At 37.8% G+C, this 21,188-nt stretch overlaps 1 pseudogene; it reads right to left on the reverse strand.

Annotated features, from left to right (window-relative positions):
• The window catches only part of LOC131029557 (separase-like), a 141,674-nt pseudogene that overhangs the window by 84,747 nt on the left and 35,739 nt on the right, over nucleotides 1-21,188 (reverse strand).

Here is a 21,188-nt window from a genome sequence, read left to right on the forward strand (position 1 = left end):
AGAACGGTCACCTCACAACCGAAAGTGAGTACCATATTATTCATCTTTTCTGACACAAAACGACTAACTCATACGCCTTTAACGTGAGTGGGTTTACGTCTTTAAACATGAGGTGGCATCTCGTACTACTAGATTTTCATGTGAGAAGAAATTAACCACGATAATGGACAGACCCCATTATTAGTCATTTAATTCATCATTAGGTGAATGGCATTGATGGTAAAAGATTCCATGGTATTTGTTCTTCTAGCACTGTCTGGTCTGAAGGAATTGTACAAATCTGAAGACTATTCTTTGTAGCACGTCTGCCATAGCCATGTTGTATTCAATTCTCCTTGATAATTGAGTTGGTATTAGAGTTGGTTTGCAATCTTCTATCGTAAATTGTATTGAACAGGGGAATGCCATTGCATAGAATCCTGTCCTTGGAGGATGATAGTAGTGGGAATGGATCAAATATCTCCATTGCTTCTAAAATAGAAGCAGCAAATCTAGGTTTAACATAATTTAATAATTCGGTAATATCTAGAGTAAATACTAATCCAAAATGTCAGCATCGTCTTCAAATTCTTCCTGCAAAATACTTATGTTGTAGAAGAAACCAAATTTACAGCGTTTCAAGAAGTTCATTTTACTTTTGATAGACCATAATATTGTTGTGAATCTTAATATTTGAACATGCCAAGCATCATTTTGAATAAAAGTGGATATGGTCGCATCTTCAAGACCAAACCGTGTCAAAAAATATTCTTCTCCTACTAGTCCTTGATCGTGCGTGTATTCAACTAGTGGAAGTAGGTTTAAAATACCAAAATAAATTGCTCTCGGGATAAGATCTCTCAAATGATCCAACCAGTTGTCTAGGATCCATACATCAGTCATAACTTCAATGATATGTGCTGGCAATTGGGGTAATTGAATGGGATTTCCTCCCCAATCCCCCCAAACAGGTGTTGAATATCCTATAATGATTGCACCTGCTAATTATCTGGTTAATGAGTCAGCCAATCAATTGTTTTCTCCCTTAATCCATTCAAAGTTAAAGTCATTTCCAAGTAATTCAAACTACCATCTACCAATTCTTCCTTGGGCTATGTCCTTATTTGGTTTCTTTTTTAACAAATTCCTCATTGCTTGGCTATCAATTATGAGAACTTCTTGATCCCTCTTCAAGTGTCAAACAATCCTCCAACATACTTCATGAAAACTTCTTGATCTATTACAACCTTTCTCATTTGGACTACCTTCTTTCTAAACTCACCTATGTATGTCTGCACGCTTTATTCCTACCTTTGTCTCAAGTAAAGCCACTACATCACCTACTCGTCTTCATAGCATATGGGAATAGAATTGCTCACGTAGCAACTTCTTGAAGTCTTCCCACTTGAAAACTAGAGGCACCTTTGAACTTATAATAATCGTGCATAGCTCTCATACCAAGTCAGCGTGTGCTTGAAAATCTTTAATCTTGAAAAAAAAGTTGCTAGTGAAGGGATAGTCGATAAAGACTAAAGTTTACCACCATTTGGGACACCCATTGGTCCAACTTCTCCACACCAATTTCACCATCTTAGGGCTATATATCATTTTTCAAAAGACTCGCAATGCTCCATTTCTCTTTGTTATGGTTCTTCTTCTTCTATGATTTCTTTTGGAGTTCCTAACTAGGAAAATAGGACCAGTATCATACTTTCCAATCTACCCACCATCTCCTCAAAGCTAAGAATCTATGCAAAATATTCAAGTTTTTAAATCCTCACTTCTCCAACATCTTGTATTGGAACTATTTCTCTCCTTAACCACGCTCATTTCAATTTCAAGCTCACAAGATAACAAAATCTTATCTCCACATGATCTTGTAAATGGTATAAACTTGTGAACCCTACAAACAAAAACAAATACCCAAAGGATGGAGCTGTTTATAAACCACCTCATTAACAAGGAGAGTATCCCTCATACACTAGTCTGCAACAATGATAACTAACTAAACTTATGAAAAACTCTCATATGTATAAAAAACACCTTTATTGGCTATCAAAACAACATGACAAAGGTGCATATCAAGGAATAATGCATATGATCTCAGCGCAACTATGTAACGTCCCCTTTCTAGGCGACAGGAGAAGAGTGGTGGGATGGTCTATTACTTGGATCTCGTAGGCCATCAGGACGCAGAGGGATTTCTTTCAGTGGATTGACAAAGGTAGTCCTAAGCTTTACATGCCATTTTGAGCAATTCCAGACATATTCCTAAAATTTAGGAGGTATTCCTAGATTTTAGGGGATGATTAGGATTGGTCTGGGAGGTGCTCGGAGACTTTCTAGGATGATTGTGAGACTTTTATCAGGTTCCTAATTTTTAGGAGGATCTCCTAATTTTTAGGAAGAACTTCCAGATCAGCAGCAGTTACCAAGACGTGCTCATAGCAGTGATGAATCATCAGGACTCAGTTTTAGGTTCATCGAGATTTTTGTCTACACTTAATGAGCATCCCTAGATTTTAGGGATGTACGCCCAGTTGGCTTATGTGGCTCAGGCATTATCCACAGGCAGGTGGTTTCAATCAGTTTACAATTCTGAGTTTATTTGAGCACTTGATGAATAAAATAGGAAATATTTTAATATTTCCTAAGTTGATTAAATAATAAAAAGGTGATTATATTAATCACATATCTTATTATATTATTAAAAAAAAAGCCATAACAACTTTCCTAGGCGTGCCAACTTGGAGGAGTTGGTTTAAATGATTTTGGCCCCATTCAATGAATAATTGACCCCTCTAGCCAATTGAACTTCTAAAGGGATTTTTTGCAAATTAAATAAAGTTATTTTATTAATAAAAAGGGCAAACGAAACCCTAATTCGTGTTATTTTTAGTACTTTCAGATTGCATAAAACTCAGAAAATTAGATTTAGATTAATTAACTAATTAGTTTTCAGACTTTAGGCATAATAAAGGAAATGAAAAACTAAAGACAATGCACAGTTACCCTGGGAAAACCTCCTAGGAGGAAAAACCGAGCCAAAGGATCCTCAGATCTGATTTATGATTTAGAATTCAATAGGAAGTTATACACTTATCTGCTTTTACAGTCACCATGAGGGAGGAATAATTAGGTTATAGTCCTCCTTATCTGATTACAGCCCTTTTATTGGAGTCTTCAATTTTGTATGATGATCTGCTGTCTCTAAGAGAGTTCGCTGCCTTCAAGGTAAGATCTGCTGCTGTTAGATCAAGTTCGCACCCTCCTATTCGGATCTGCTACAACATGTGAGGTTCACTATTTGCTGGTTGCAATCCTTATGAAGTTCGCTGCCTCTATGGAAGTTCGCTGCCTCTATAAAAGACTTTGATAAATTTCGCTCTTCACCAAGGATTGTATTACTTGCATGAAACTTGATTGATATAAATGAGAGGAAGGTGATGCATTTATAGGTGACAAATAGATCCCTAATCATGTCGGCCTCCTTTAACCTTTAAACTATTTTATTGCTTTCCATTAATTTGCCTTAATGGGGTCGGCCCTATCAAGGAGGCGTTTTATATTAGTGTGTGGCGAGCAACCTTAAGTGCTGAGTGGTGATGGGCCTAGCCCTATATAAAGGGGGGCTGATTCCAATGTTGCGTAAGGCAATAGGAATCCACTAGCCCTAATTACAACCAACACTCCCTCTTAATTAGGGAATAGAATCATAATCATAATCTTCCAGCTTGCACACAAGCATAGACTGGATCCACCTTGCATTGCTCACAAAGGGTGGAGAGGATCCTTTGCTTACCATCTTACATTGCCCGCAGAGGATGGTTTTAAGTTTATACTTCTCCCTGAGAAGTTTACAATACCACCTTACATTGCCCGCAGAGGGTGGTTAACATTTACAATACCATCTTACATTGCCCGCAGAGGATGGTTAATAATCACACTTCTCCCTGAGAAGTTTACAATACCACCTTACATTGCCCGCAGAGGGTGGTTAACATTTACAACACCATCTTACATTGCCCGCAGAGGATGGTTTATGCCTCTCCCTGAGAAGTTTACATTACCACCTTACATTTCTCGCGGAGGGTGGATTTATACAATACAAGGTATCACTGCACTAGAGACTCCCTCTCAATTGGAGATTCATTTTCCACAATACCAAGTCTATCCCTGAAGTACACAAACTTCACTTTTGCTAGAGGCTTGGTAAGAATATCCGCAACCTGCTCATCAGTGCTGACATACTTCAGCTGAATGGCACCTCTTTGTACCATGTCCCGAATATAATGAAAATGAGTTTCCACGTGTTTTGACCTGTCATGAAACACTGGATTGTTAGACATTTTAATACAACTCTGGTTATCACAGTGAATGACTGTGGGATCCCATGGCTGACCAAACAGTCCAGCAAGAAGCTTACGAAGCCATACTGCTTCTCTGGAAGCTACACTTGCAGCAATATACTCAGCTTCAGCAGTGCTCAATGCCACTGAGGATTGTTTTCTGCAAGCCCAAGAGATCACTGCAGAACCCAAGCTAAAGCAAATACCAGAGGTACTTTTCCTATCTTTGACGCTTCCAGCCCAGTCTGCATCAAAATAACCTTCCAAGGTTATTGGAGTGTTAAGTGGATACTTCAGCCCAAAACCAATAGTGCCTCGCAAATATCTTAGGATATGCTTGGCAACAACCAGGTGAACATGCTTGGGTAGGCTCATGAACTGACTGAGAGCATTCACAGCAAAACATATGTCTGGTCTAGTATTAACTAGATACATCAGAGATCCAATCAACTGTCGGTACTCGGATGGATCTGCAAAATCAGAGTTAGCTGCAAAAATACTCAACTTCTTTAAGTTAGATTCCATAGGAGTAGACATTGGCTTACAATCCATCATCCGAAATCTTTTCAGAATGTCAATAGTATACTTTCCTTGACTTAGAAAGATTTCGTTAAATCTTTGCCATACTTCTAAACCTAGGAAATAATGCATTAGACCTAAATCTTTCATTTCAAATTTAGAAGCTAGATCTTTCTTGCATCCAATAATAAGTTCATTTTTACCAGTAAGAAATAAGTCATCCACATAAAGAACTAAAATCAACATTTCATCATTTGCAATTTTAAGATAAATGTTAGGGTCAGCATCATTTTTACGAAAGCCTAGACTTAACAGATATTTATCAATTCTTTCATACCAAGCACGAGGGGCTTGTTTAAGACCATAAAGAGCTTTCTTTAACCTACACACGTGAGTTAATCTATCCTGGATCTCATATCCCTCAGGTTGCTCAATATAGACTTCTTCCTCAATGACACCATTGAGAAAAGCAGTCTTAACATCCATCTGATGTAATTTCCAACCCTTAGCAGCAGCAATAGCAATGATCGTTCTAATGGAGGTATATCTAGCAACAGGAGCAAATGTTTCTTCATAATCTATGCCTTCCTTTTGGGAAAAACCACGAGCTACAAATCTAGTCTTATATTTTTCAATACTACCATTAGCATTATGTTTAATTTTAAACAACCATTTAGAGGAAACAACGGATTTACCTTTGGGTCGAGGCACAAGGTCCCATACATCATTCTTGATAATTGACTGATATTCTTCATCCATAGCAAGCTTCCAGGCATGATGACTTAGGGCTTCTTCAACATTGCAAGGTTCAGATTCAATGAGATTACACATTAAGGAAACATAGTTGGAAAATACCTGAGGTTTCTTAGATTCACGAAAGGTGCCACTTGGAGCAGCAAATCTTTCTGCTTCTTGAATGGTGTTTCTTACCCAAAGTGGCCTCTTTTTGGAGACGATGATGTCACTGGGAATGTCAGTGGGAATCATGGGCTCAGGAGGATCATCATGATCCTCTTGGGATGGAGGTTCAACTTGCTCCCTCTGAATCTCAGGGTTAGTATCAACATTCGTATTTTGATTAACATTAGATTCATCAATAACACCAGAGCCTTTCGATTTCTTAAAAGCAATGTCTTCTTCAAATGTAACATCCCTACTTACCTCAATGTACCTTTGACCTGGGATGTAGATCCTGAATGCCTTGGAGGATTCACTATATCCGACAAGCATCCCTTTCTTTCTGGAGGGTTCCAACTTTGATCGCTTTTCTTTAGGTATATGAACATAGACAGGACTTCCAAAGATTCTGAGATGACTGATGTCTGGTTTGGAACCTGTGAAAGCTTCTTCCGGGGTCATGTTCTTTAGGGCACGATGAGGACATCTATTCTGTATATATATTGCAATTCTAGAAGCCTCAGCCCATAGAAAAATCTGAAGGTCTTGATCGTGGATCATAGCCTTTGCAGCCTCCACAATGGTCCTATTCTTTCTTTCAGCGACACCATTTTGTTGAGGATTGTATGGAACACAAAACTCCCTCTTAATTCCTGATTCAATGCAAAAATCATGAAAGCTTCCGGAGGTGTACTCACCTCCATTGTCAGATCTTAAACATTTAATTCTTTTACTAGAGGAGTTTTCAGATAATGCTTTAAATTCTTTAAATTTACTTAACACTTCGTCAGATTCTTTAGTTTTCAGAAAGTAGATCCAAGTTTTCCTAGAGAAGTCATCTATGAAGATTACGTAATAAAGAAATCCACTAGGAGATGCCATAGACATAGGACCACATAAATCAGAGTGAACAAGTTCAAGTTTGTCTTTAGCTCTATTTTCGCTTTTATGAAATGGATTTTTAACATTCTTACCAATAGCACAACCTTTACAAATGTTATCATGAACTTGACTGAGTTTAGGCATACCTTTGACTAACCTTTCAAGTGATGGAAGAGCTTGGTAATGTAGATGTCCAAGTCTTCTATGCCATAGTTCACAGGATTCCGGGACCTCATTAATGAGGGCTTGAATAGGGTTAGTAGAGAGCTTATAAAGACTATCATATCTATGACCAATTATACGAGCAGATTTGAAACTAGCTTTCTTAGACCAAGCAAGAACTTTTGCTTCAGAAAATGCAATTTGATAACCTTTATCTTCTAAGGCAGAAATGGAAATTAGATTTCTTTTAATTCCAGGAACAAACAGTATATCACTTAGATGTAATGAAATACCAGAATCTAAATTTAGAGAAGTAGAACCAGAACCTCTTACCGAATAACGAGCGTCATCACCAATTACCACGTGAAGGCTAGTATCCTTTTCTACAAGACCTAAAAGGTGGTCACAGTAACCTGTGATGTGTCTAGAGGCACCACTGTCAATCAACCATGTATTGCTATCTGAGGGAATACTGCTAGATAGGGCAGAAATGAATAGGAAGTCATCATTGTGTTCAGAAACTTCATTTAGATTAGCTTCACTTTGGTTAGGGTTAAACTGGCATTCCTTAGCATAGTGACCGAATTTGTCACATCTAAAGCATCGCACACGCGAAGTATCTCTTGGTTTCTTCCAAGGGTGTTGGGAACTAAAAGGTCTTGATTCCCTATTTCTTTTAGGATAAGGTTGCTTCCAATTACCCTTTTTCTTGCATTGGGCAGCGAGCATGTGATGCTCATCTACATGAGGGCTCTTGGATTGACCTCTAGTGAAGAGGCAAGACTCTTCTTGGATGCAGTCATTCTTAAGACGATCAAGGGAAGGTAGCTCAGACCGGCCACTTATGGTTTGGATAAATGATTCCCAAGAGAAGGGTAGGCCATTAAGAGCAATCATGACAAGGTCTTTGTCTTCCATGATATGACCAATTAATCCTAGCTGATTCTTAAGTTCAGAAATTCTCATGAAGTAGGAAATAATAGAGTCTTCTTTAGCCATTTTGATATTAAGAAGTTGTTGTCTTAACGTAATTGCCCTACTAAGATTGTTAACTTCATATGTACCTTGAAGATGGGTGAACATTTCCCTTGCAGTGGTGAATGAGGCAATAGAGGTGACGAGGTGATCTTTGACTGAATCAATGAGGATCTTCCTGGCCTTGATAGCATCCTTTTTGAATTGTTTTAACTCAGCAGCATCCGATGGCACAATTAGCTCTTTTTCTTCTATGAATTGGAGGAGGTCTTCTTCCTCGAGAGCCAACTTGATTCGAACCTTCCATGCAGTAAAATTTAGATTCCCATCAAGCCTATCTTCAACTTTCAGCCCAATTGACCTGATTTGCAAAAACTACAGCATACTGAAATAAAGGTGAACTGAATTTTAAATCTGAAGATTAATCTAACCAATTAGCTCTGATACCATGTTATTTTTAGTACTTTCAAATTGCATAAAACTCAGAAAATTAGATTTAGATTAATTAATTAATTAGTTTTCAGACTTTAGGCATAATAAAGGAAATGAAAAACTAAAGACAATGCACAGTTACCCTAGGAAAACCTCCTAGGAGGAAAAACCGAGCCAAAGGATCCTCAGATCTGATTTATGATTTAGAATTCAATAGGAAGTTATACACTTATCTGCTTTTACAGTCACCATGAGGGAGGAATAATTAGGTTATAGTCCTCCTTATCTGATTACAGCCCTTTTATTGGAGTCTTCAATTTTGTATGATGATCTGCTGTCTCTAAGAGAGTTCGCTGCCTTCAAGGTAAGATCTACTGCTGTTAGATCAAGTTCGCACCCTCCTATTTGGATCTGCTACAACATGTGAGGTTCGCTATTTGCTGGTTGCAATCCTTATGAAGTTCGCTGCCTCTATATGGAAGTTCGCTACCTCTATGGAAGTTCGATGCCTCTATAAAAGACTTTGATAAATTTCGCTCTTCACCAAGGATTGTATTACTTGCATGAAACTTGATTGATATAAATGAGAGGAAGGTGATGCATTTATAGGTGACAAATAGATCCCTAATCATGTCGGCCTCCTTTAACCTTTAAACTATTTTATTGCTTTCCATTAATTTGCCTTAATGGGGTTGGCCCTATCAAGGAGGCGTTTTATATTAGTGTGTGGCGAGCAACCTTAAGTGTCGAGTGGTGATGGGCCTAGCCCTATATAGAGGGGGGCGGATTCCAATGTTGCCTAAGGCAATAGGAATCCGCTAGCCCTAATTACAACCAACAATTCGAAATTAGGGTTTGGGCTGAAAGTAAAACGTGTTTGGGAGCTCATTTTACACATTATGATTGAGGATTTTGAGAAGAAATACTTTCTTGCAGGTTTGCAACATATTTTGCAGGTGTTTGGTGTGGAATTCGAGACGAAGCCCTCCATTTCTGAGTGGAAGGATGAAAACCCTTTCATATTCTATCAATTTGGAGTGTCGGGAATGCATTTATTTGAGCAAGAAGGGTCTTAATCAAAGGACTTTTGACAGCTACAGAAACCTTTGGGTATGAGAATCAGATCTGAGCAGTTTAGACTCACTTTTCAGCAAGTTTAATGCACATATAAGTCAGCCGTACCATTCCTAGGTCAGCCGTACCATTTTCAGCAGCCGGGATTGCAAATAAATAAATAAAAAGGGTTTTGGAGCAGCTCTTGCTTGACAAATTATTGACAAGGAATAACTAAGGCAGATTAGTGTTCAATTTGGTGAAACCCCAGCACATTTGGATGATATCAACAAATTAGAGGGGAAAGGGAAGCAATTATGGTGATCTCTCCTGGCAAGATTTCAGAATAAGCTCCAAATCAGCCATTCACCCATTTAATTGTTTTTGATAATTATTGTTATGAAGAATAAAGCCCAGCCAACAATGGAGGTCAAGCAAACTTCAACAATGTCAAAAATATGCAGGTCTGATGGTTATCACAGCAAGCAACAGCAATGGCAGCCCACCAACATGAAGGAAATATCTCAAATATGGGGAAGTTTGACCCCCTAAACAAAATCGCCCTCCTTCACAAATGGCGCCACCTCCAAAAAAATCGCATGTCTGAAAATTTGACCTTTAAACAAGCTGCAATCTTCCCCAAAAATGGCGCCTAGGTCTGATTGGAAGAGATCAACTTCAAATCCACAACTCCAATCACCTCAAATGGTGTCCAATGGACACGTAGAAAAAAATCGCCTAGCTGGAAAAGTCACAATCAGCCACTAAAATGTCTTCACTTTGATGCAACACTCGGCAAATATAAGAATATAATATTGCTGGCCTTCCCTTTTAAACATGTTTTCACTTCAAGTTTTCACCACACAAGCAATGTGGGATAAAACTTTGTTGCTTATACTTGCCTGGGGAAAATCGATTTGCTTCTAGAAGGTAAAAAATCATTTAATGTTTATTGTAGATCATTTATTAATTTTATTTTTTTTAAATAATCATCAATGATCATAAAAATAATTAAATTTGGGGCCATTTACTTAAAAATATTTCAAAATTTAATCAACTTTGACCATTGGGGGAAAATCGCCCCCTATTGGGATAAAAATCCCAAATAAAAAGGTTATTGAAAATCATTAAAATTCCATTTGGGGGAAAATCGCCCCTTATTGGGATAAAAATCCCAATAGAATTTCATCAAACTTTGCAAAAAAAGCTTCCAAGGGAAAATCGATCCCTACCTTGAATGAAAATTCCAACTTAAATTTCGTCATTCAACTCAAAAAACACTTTGGGGGAAAATCGACCCTTGTCTAGAGAGTCATCTGGATCCAAAAATCATCAATACTCACTCTCGTGGAAATTCGCCTTGCATCAAGAATCATCATCCGAATTAAAATCTTCAAAATGTGTTCATTACTGACCTTGGTGGAAATCGATCATCATCAGGAACATGAACTTTGTAACGTCCCCACCATAGTCAACACTTAGGATCAGATGAGTTAGCTCATTTCTTGGACCCTCGTAAGCTAACAAGGTATTGACAAAGGGTCATTGAGACAGTTGATGGAGGAATTGTTCTTCAATTTAGTGTTGGGTGCAGTTCAAACTCCGTTTGAGCAGTTTCTGGCTCCGTTTGAGAAACTTGCTATTTTTAGTAAGTTTGGCTATTTTTAGACAAACCCCTAGTCACATGGGTTTTGCGAGCCTTGGCTCCAGCACCTGAAGGTTTGTCATTCGGAGCATATTAAGGGAGATATTAATTTCTCAGTGATTTTATGAGAATATATTAATTAATGGCAAATGTTATTGTCACATTGGCTTTTTAATAATATATTTCACTTAAATTTATTTAAGTGACTTAATATATTCTCTATAGTTGGGCGCTCCCTTTATGAGTGTTTTAACACTTATTGTTATTTGATTACTTGATATCTCTTTCTCTGGTTCTTGAAGCTTGAGGGATTCAACTGGATTTCTTCATTGTAGAATGTTCATTCTTCATTGCATGGTGACTGTGAGACTGTGAAAGATCAGTCGAATTGTTGCAGCTGTGATTGGCTTCATTCAGAGGTCAAATTGGTGCTTATTGCAAACAGATCTGACTTCTTACAGGGCAGATTTGTATAGGTTTCAGTTCTTTGTTATTGCTGGTTTCTCTGAGGGTTTGGATGCCTTTTTCCCAAGCTCTCGGCTTGCTCACACATAGGCACCTACAGTTCTTGCATTTAGGTGTGGTTTAATGCTGAATAAGAGCAGATCTACATTGTTTTTTCTTGAATAAAAAATCAGACCTTCAAATAAAAGCAAAGGATTCCGGGTATGCTTTGTATTTGTTCTCAATTTACTGTTTCAGTAATCAGTTTGCTTATACTTGTAATTTCCAAGCATATTTCTTGAATATATAATGCATACTTCAAAACCTACAAACCCTTCTGCAACTTATGATAAGATAAAACACAAATTTAATAAGAAATTGCAGCAGCAGTAAAGTTGGACCAGCAAGGTTCATCACAAACTTTGTCCGCATTAAAGTCATCCATAGTCTTGGAGGAAAAACACAGGTCATCAAGAGGATTTCCCAACTCTTAGTCCAATTTTTGTCATCCTGGTGGAAATTCCCCTCATGTTCGAAATCTAAGGGGGGGAAAAAAGGGGTGCATCAGTAATCCAGTGAAAATTCTTCTCCCATCAGGATTTTAAGTGGGGGAAAATCATGGGTCATCGGAAATGTGGGGGGAAAAGCACCTCTCATCAGGAATTTTAACTTTTTGACCCTTAAAACATGGATTTTCATCAGGAATTTAACATTTTAACCAATCGAAATCATTTAAACACTTAGAATTTTCAATAAAACGCATAGGGACTTCGGCAAATTTACCAAAATTTGAGCAAAACACAAGGAAACTTATCGGAATGAAGTGCAAAATCAACTTGAATAACTTCCTAGGAGCGAGAAAACAACTCCTAAAGGTCCTAAAACACCTAGGCACTTAAATATCACCAACGAGGACATTCGAAAACACATTAACGCTCAAAAGGTCTACTACACTTAGACAAAATTACGATCATTTAAATTCTCAACTTTTACGAACTTGATCCTCTAACTTTAAAACCTTAAAGGACAATTAGGCATGATCAAAACTCCGAGACTTGGGCACAGGAACTCAAAATTGCCCACTATGTTGCTAAAACCCTAAGCTAACCAACGTGGAAAGCAAGAAAGAGGGGCTCCACATTTGCAATGGGGCAATGTGTGAAAAGATCACAACACATGGTCATCCACACTCCGAATAGGTTCCCTAACCACTGTATTAGCCTACGGGCACCAAGATTAATAAGCTAATACTATCAAGAATGGAAGGCGTAAAAATAGGGACATTACAGGTACAATCTCTAGCAACTCTATGTTTGAATTTCATAGCATATTGAAGACATAATAGGGGCCATCAACTCTTAAGAAAGGCCTAATTGTTGGCGTAAAGTTGTTCAATCCTCAAGAAATCTTATGTGTGCCTTAGCAATATTTTGCATTAAATTGCAACACTCAACAACACTTCAGCTAACACACAAAAGCCTTAATAGCATCATGTGCACCCTAAGTGTAACTCAACATGTCATCCTGCACCACCCGCACATGACTTCGAGCACCTCCACGTGACACGAAGCACCTCTGTACACCATCTAGCAAATCTTGCAAAGTCAACATTCCTTTATACACGACATTAGTGTAATGACTGGAAGACCAGCCATCAAGGAACACAACCATCAAGTAGTCAAAAGGTCAAGCAATTTGGGACACACAGTTTCATCTTCCTAGCATTTTTATAAGTATATTGTACATATAGAAATTCATTTTTTAATGATGGATAACTGGATAGTCCAGGCAAACCAATTTGATGTGTTGACCCCTTTCTGGTCAAGGGAATTTTCATTCATTGCATTCCTATCTATAAATTCCAATTGTACCCTATTCATTTCTACCTAAATATTACTAGCACACAATTGATAAAAAGCCTTTCGCTTTCTTATATTGCGTGTTGGATTACCTATGTTTCTTGTATTCTGAAGCATAATCAATAAACCTATCAAACTCGTCTTTCACTGAGATTGGTTTGTCCCCCAAAAAACCACTTGGGATCCAAATCAAATAATTTTGCTTATACCAAGTTAGGGAACAAGCTGCGGCTTTCATTTGACATTGGGTTGCAAAAAAATGGATAAGGTGAAAGCCATTGATAACAGAACACCATATTTCCATTTGCTGCTAGAATTATTATTAAAAGATCTTTGAGACATGGTGTTGCTATTGTCAATTGTATTTTCATCCCTAAACATACAGAAATGGGGGATGATAATGCAATATTCATTAATGTTTGTCATTTTTCTCTCGAATAAACACTAAAGTGTTACAAGAGTATAGAGTATATTACTGATCTGACCAACTTACAATCGCACAAGATTTTGTCAAAGCAGTGCTGATTGTGTTGATTACTCTCACTTATACATTTATGCAATGTGGCGGTGACACTGAATACAAATCAACATCTGAAGAAGCATTTCTTTATCCAATATTTAATTCTTTGTCATGCATTAAAATCTTCCTTTTTTGCATTTATCATTTCTTTGTGCAATCATATCTATCATCTAATTTCCAAAAGGTTGGTACTCGCATACAAACACTTAGCAAACACAGACGAAGTAATAAATTGTTGAATGATGGTACCTCTGAAAGCTTTCCATTTGTACGGCACTTTTCAGACAATATATAGAGCAGATTTGATGTAACAAATGGAGATTGAATTGATTTCTGACCCTGTAAAAGGCCAAATAAGAACAAAATCAGGCACAAAGTATACTCCTGAGCAGAATAGCATTCCTAATAGCACTACAAGCATCTCTTAACTAAATTATAAATATCTCACATTTGAAGCAAGGGTTAGCACCCTATCCTTCAAAAATTCAATTGTATTGAAAGATCTACGCAATGAATCTGTTGAGCAATCTCTATCAGCTTGAACTTCAATAAACATGTCACACATCAGCTTTTGTTGAAATTCTAGGAGAGAACCAAGATGATCATTGAGAGAAATTTCCCAGAATTTTATAGAGTTTGTATCACTTCCAACTTTGTCAATTAAAGTTGAGAAAATGTTTGCAGAAAATGGTACGCAGCACAGAGCATGGTTAAGCTTGCTTTCTCTCCACAAGAGAGCACAACATTCCTCAGGGCTGATTTTCTTCAAACCACTAAGAATATGCAAAATCATCTCTTGCACCTCAGACTGAAGATAAATATATCCCTGAAGTTATCCAAATAAATTATCAGTATGGACATCAATTACGGAAACAATTATAACCTACCACGCTAGTAACTCTCATTGACCCAGAAATGAAATATAGTGACCGGCATGCATCTGCTCCTAGATATATAAAATACAGAAAAAGGCATGAAATAGTGCACTGGCAGAACTCGCCTTCAAAGCTAGTAGCTGAGACATATCAAGCAATAAAGGAACTGATGTGTCAAACAACCAATCCTTTTGTTCCTTGTTTAGGTCCAGCAATTCAGAACTATATATGCAAGACCACAATTTCATAGCAGAGCTAATATCATCAAGGATTGCCTGCTTCAGGTGAAATTAACAGAAAAGTATTTCAAGTATTCAAAATTTCAAACATAAGAAATGTTAAAATAAGAGAATAAAGAAATTATTTTCCAATAATTTCAGAACAAACTTTTAGCCATTGCAGGCTCTGATGAACATATTCTATAATTTAATGTAATTATGATTGGAAGAATGCATTTCGACTATAACCAATCCATCAGTTATCAGGATAGGTGTTACCTGTGAACCCAAATTACGTTCTTGAATACAAGATGCACGAACACAGTAAGTAATAGCAAGCTGATGGCGCACACAATCCATGTGATAACTTTTGCCAGAAGGACAAAAGTTTTCATCTAGATCTTTTGTCTGTTCCAGAATTTATAATTTCATTAGAGAATTATCTGAGCAATGAACTTTATGACAACTAGCAATGTTGTATATCATCTGAGGAGAAAGCTTTTACCAAGAGAAAAATAGCGTCTGAAAGACAATCTATGCATTTATCTAAACCATCAGATCCAATCAGTCTTGCAGCTTTACATTGCTCCAGAAGAACTCTTGATCATTCTAAAGAAGAATCCTTGGTAACATAGACATTATCCAAAAACAATTTCGTTATTCTTTTTTGAATCAATTTAGTTAAGACAACAAGAAAATACATTACTTTTGCTTTTCTTCAATACAACAAAGATACTACTCAAAAAATATAATATGAAACAAGTTTCCAACAAAAACATTTAAATGCAAAAAACAAAATGAGCCTATATATATTGTCAAAGAAGTAAACAGAACAAACATCAAGAGAATCCCATTTCTCAGGAATCAATCAAGAGGGCAGAAACCAGCTGGGAGTTATTATACAAACATAAGAAGAATTACATTGTGCATTAATAATACACCAACAAATAAGCTCTGCTACTTAAAATTTAAAAAAGATTCACCAACCAAGTAACTTCTCTAAGAACTTTGATAAAATATTGCAAAATCAAATGACATTGTTTGTTTAAAATTGTTGTGCAAGAAACATTTTCAAAGAATTAGAGGTGTGATGTCACCATAAAAATGGCAAATTTTGCATCACTCCTGTTTGGTTGTTTTACCAACAGCAACCCACATCTCTCAAAAATAGATTTCCTGATTTTCAGACATTAATAACTAAGCAAAGCCACCTCATAAGGTACAAATAATACCATTTGGCCTCGTACATACACCACATGTTATTCACCATTTTTGTTTCCCATCAGCAATATGCAAATCTTCACCAAAGAGTTCCACTACAAATATCCTTTTCCTAGGGTTGGCATTTTGTACTTCCTTTGCATATTGATACAGAGATAAAACAATATTTTGATTCCTCAATTCACTTATAATCTATGTAATTGTTGTGACCTTTTCACACATCGCCCCATTGCCAACGGGGACCCCCTCTTTTCTTGCTTTCTGCATGGTTAGATTAGGGTTTTGGCTGCTTAGTGGGCAATTTTGCGTTTCCCGTGCTTGAGTCTCGGAGTTTTGATCATACCTAGTGTCGTCTAGGGTTTTTGAAGTTATAGGATCAAGTTGTAAACATTGATATTTTAATGATCCTAAGTTTTGTCTAAGCGCAGACCTATTGAGCGTTAACGTGTTTTTAAACACGCGCATCAGTGATTTTAAAGTGCCAAGGTATTCACAGACCTTTTGGAGTTGTTTTCTCGCTCCTAAGGTATTATTTAAATTGATTTCGCACTTTATCCCAATATTTTCCTAGCGTTCACTCATATTTTTGGAAAATTTGCTTAAGTCCAGTTTAATTTGAAGGTTTCTAAGCGATTTTGAGTGGTTAAAATGATAAATTCCTAAGGGAAATTCATTTTCCAAGGGTAAAAGGGTCAAATTCCATGCTAGAGGCGTTTTTCCCCTCACATTCCAGACTACCCAACCCTTTCTCCCACTCAAAATCCACACTACACATGGGTTTCCCCTGGAATCCATACTGGCTACTATTTTCCCCCACTGTTTATCCATACCTGGGTCGATTTTCCCCTGGAAGTGCTAAAATTTGGCTAAGTGTCAAGATTTTTCCAAACTACCATCGATTTTCCACCAGGAGTGCGGACTAGAGTGTGGCCTAAAGTGCAAACAATGTTAAGGATAATTCCATGCCTGGGTTGATTTTCCACCAGGATATTTGTGACAACTTACTGCGAATTTTTGTCCGGATTTTCATCCACACTAAGGTCGATTTTCCACTGGGAGTATTTTGAAGAGTTTTGAGTCCGGATTTTCATCCAGACAAAGGTCGATTTTCCACCAGGGAGTATTTTTCCAATTTAAGTGAGTTTGGAGTGTGGATTTTTCAATCCAGATTGCCATTGATTTTTCCCTGGGGAGTTTTATGTGCATTTTTTATGAATTTGAGCATGGATTTTTATCCAAGCTAGGGTCAATTTTCCCTTATGGGGCAAATTTTGACACTTAAATGATTTTTAAAGGGATTTTTCAATCCCAACCAAGGTCGATTTTCCCGTGGAGGCTTAATTTTGATTTAAATTGAAATTATTTTTATAAATAAGCCCCATTAAATTGCTTTTAAATAATGATTAATGATTATTTAAAATTTTAAAAGCAAAATTAAATAACTTGCAATAATCATTTAATATTTTAACCTTCTAGAAGCAAGTTAGGTTTTCACCAAACAAGTATTTAAGCAAGTGTTTTATCCCACATTGCTTGTGTGGTGAAACTGAGAGGTAAAAGCAAGTATAAGAGAGGAGCCTTAGCATTATTTTATTATTAAAATTTGCCAAGTGTCTCCATACAAAGGCAATTTTTCCATATTTGGCAATTTTTGGTGAAAGGTGGCGATTTTGTGTTTGGAGACTTGGGCGATTTTTTCCTCCATTTTCGCTTGTTGTTTCAGACCTCCATTGTTGCAGATCCGGGCTGCCATTAATGATCTTTTCAGAATTTTGACTTTGGCGCCATAGTTGGGAGAATTTCGATTTTATTTGGGAGGTGTCTTGTGCCACATTTTGGTGGATTTCCATGCATGCTTGGTAGCTGTCATCATTTCCAGCTTGCTGATTCGTTTCAGATCTGAGGTTTGCTTCAAATTTGACCTCCATTAATGGCTGCCATTAATTTTCAGATTTCAAATTTTATAGCCCAGCCAATTCCAACTTAGGAGATTTACACTTGGAGGTAACTCATGCCGATGGTGTTTTCAAAAGCATGAGCAGCCGGAAAAAGTGCAACTAAGTGGAAACCCATTGGGGGGAGTTACAGTGATGGTGTGACAAGAGGACGGAGTCATCGTGATAACATACCCTATCGGAAACAAGGAAAAAATATTATCCCGATACCCGACGGGGTTATTGGTGGAACTCTTGCCGATAATTGACAAGGTGATGTATTCATAGCGATGACATCGGGTTATCTAGAGGTCCCAATTTATGTTACCCCGATATCCGATGCACTAGAAGGAGAATGGCAACTCTATCGGAAAGACTTTCTCCGATGAAGTGGTGCCAAGAAAGAAAGGAAGAAGACTCATCGGGATAACACACACCATCAAGGAGATGCGTTTTGAGTTATCCCAACACCCGATGAGGAAGATGAGCTCGTCACAAACAAAGTGATTACATCGGAAAAGCCTATGCCGATAGACCAAAGCAGCCCGATAAGGAGAATAAAGTGCAAGAAGACTCATCGAGATAACTGACGTTACCGGAGAAACATTTTCAAAGTTGTGCTGATGCCCGATGGGCAGAATGCCATAGAGGGCGGATCTATCAGGGAGACTATGACTATCGAAAGCAAGGAAAATACGCTATTTCGACGCCCGATGAAGCAGTCGATGAAAGTTACGCCGATCAGATGAATTATTAAGTGACTTATTCCGAAGTCCGATGGAGCGACTAGAGGGATAAACAGAAGGAGATTTCATCGGAGAGACATACCCCGATTTAACATAAAGCAAAGTTGGCCACTTAAGAGGAAAGGCGGATCCATCAGGATAAGTCAAGCCTTAAGGGAAAAAAGGAAAACGACCGAGGTGAGATCCGATGGACAAGTCTGAGTGACCTATGCAAGGTAACTGAAGAAACATAAAATTTAGGTGGCGCCAAGTAATTGAATTATCAGATAGGGTTATGTCGATTAGTCGTTAGAATATCTGATACGACAGCCATTATTTAATGCTCGCGATCAGGTGGATTGGATCCGCACGAAGCAAAATTGATGAGTTTTTTGATCGTTACAGACCCTAGCCGTTGCATATCCACCATAAAGAAAGAGTTCTCGTGCCAAGAATTTTTCACAGTTTCTTCAGCCATTAACATTGAAGTTGCAGACAAGAAGTGTGGGTAAATTGAGAATTCAAGCACTTAATCATGGAGGCTTCTGGTTCACAAGGGAAAAGAAAGGTCATAGAGATTTCAGATACACAGTCCACTAAATCAAAAAAGATGAAGTTTGTGGAGGGTGTGTGTTGACGTGTCTAAAGTCGCATCGCTGCAGACTCCATCAAGCCAACGCAGAATAGAATGTACTCGTTGAGTATCATATCCTCTCTTGAGATAAGGAAATCCCTAATGTTGTTTTTTGTTTGATCAAAGGGGACAACCTCAAGGTTTTGATTGTCAGGTCTTGACTGCGGGATTACTAGTGGTCGATGTGATTTGCTGGGAGCACAAGGGGACTTACGATTTGCAACAAGCTGGTCTGCTGTGATTCTCAGACTACGAAATAAAATCAAAAGGGAAGGGATAGGAGATCTAAAACTAACAACACGGGTATGCGGGTAGACAGGTTCAACATAACCAATTCCTGCTTGGCCAAAATAGCTCACAACCTTGCAGGAACAGTGAAATCTTCTAGGGGACTTGGAAGATTTTTAGACTGCAAACGCACGGCTAAGCACCCAATTCTGGCATAGCTCAGACGGACACCTGCAATTGAACTAAGCACAATCGAAGGCTCAGGTTAACTATACAAAAGGATACACAATCAGTATATCCTCAATGGTATGAGCCTAAAACTATCAAATACCTGCACACCCAAAACATAAAGATCTATCTAAAATGCTAAAAGAAACCATGCAAACAGGATGAAAACAAGACAATAAACACCAAATCAATGTTTATATATTGATTCCAGCTACCTATTACAACAATTTCTGTAGCATCTCTATGCTACTGCTAAGATCTAACCTATTCTACCTTCTAAAATCTAACTACAAAATTCTAACCAACTGTTTGACTATCTAACAAAAAAATCTAACCATCTAACCCTTTACAAAAGAAAGGCCTCTGCCTTTTATAGAATTTACAATATTGAATCGAAGGCTAGGATGGACTGCATCCAAGGGTCCTGATCTGCCTTGCAGAAACTAGCAGCCTTAACCCATGCCCATTAAATTCTCACTCATCCATTCAGCCACAATTTCAACTACCTGCCACTATTTGGCTTCAATTTGAGTCTATCTGGTAGTTGGACATAACTGTCCACAACTGACTTGTTTCCCCTTTCTTTCAAAATATCTGAGTGGGGCCTACAAGCAGTTTTACAATAAAACAATTTCAGCTTTTTAGAAATTGAATTCCTGGAATTAAATCCAATTGTGTGTTTTTTCTCGAGAAGGCATCAACTTGCAGCATTCAGAGTGTTCTTTGGTCTTTGGTCCCGGTGGTGGACTTCATCTTTGTTCAGCGGCACGGTTCCCAATGTTTGGTTGCTCTCGCGCTTCTGCAGTACGTTCCCACATCTTTTTTCTTTTCCAGTCTTCAGCGCCTGGCCTTGATTGCTATCCTTCTTCGATTTGCGTTACAGGTCTTTCTCCTGGTTCTCTAATGACGTCCTGCGACCTGCGAACGATCAATTTCATTTCAATAAATCAATTTGAAAAATTAATTAATTTAATTTAACAAATATTAAATTTAACGCCTGGAAGGTCATTTGAAAATTTCCCAAGTTTTAACGCTTTTACTCCTTCCGCGAATTTAGTTGTTCCTGGCAATTTCGGGAAAGAGGGGCGTTCGGAAAGTTTCTTAAAAAAAGTTCATACTTAGACGTTTCGAAATTCGGCCTAAATGGCACTTCCGCAAACTTTAAGTTAACGCCTTACTATTTTATTTTCACATTTTCGAGGGGTTTGAGAGCAATTGCAAGGTTTTTAAAACTTTGACATTTTCACCCCTTTATGGTGAATTTCGGGATTTTGGGCACTTTTGTAAACTTCGGGATTTTGGCGTGTTTTGCAAACTTCGGGATTTTTAGGCCTTTTGCCAATTTTGGACCTTTTAGGCCTTTTGCCAATTTCGGACCTTTTAGGTGTTTTGCCAATTTCGGACCTTTT

This window comes from Cryptomeria japonica, chromosome 3 (assembly GCF_030272615.1).
Source record: "Cryptomeria japonica chromosome 3, Sugi_1.0, whole genome shotgun sequence".
In the NCBI taxonomy this organism is placed as follows: Eukaryota; Viridiplantae; Streptophyta; class Pinopsida; order Cupressales; family Cupressaceae; genus Cryptomeria; species Cryptomeria japonica.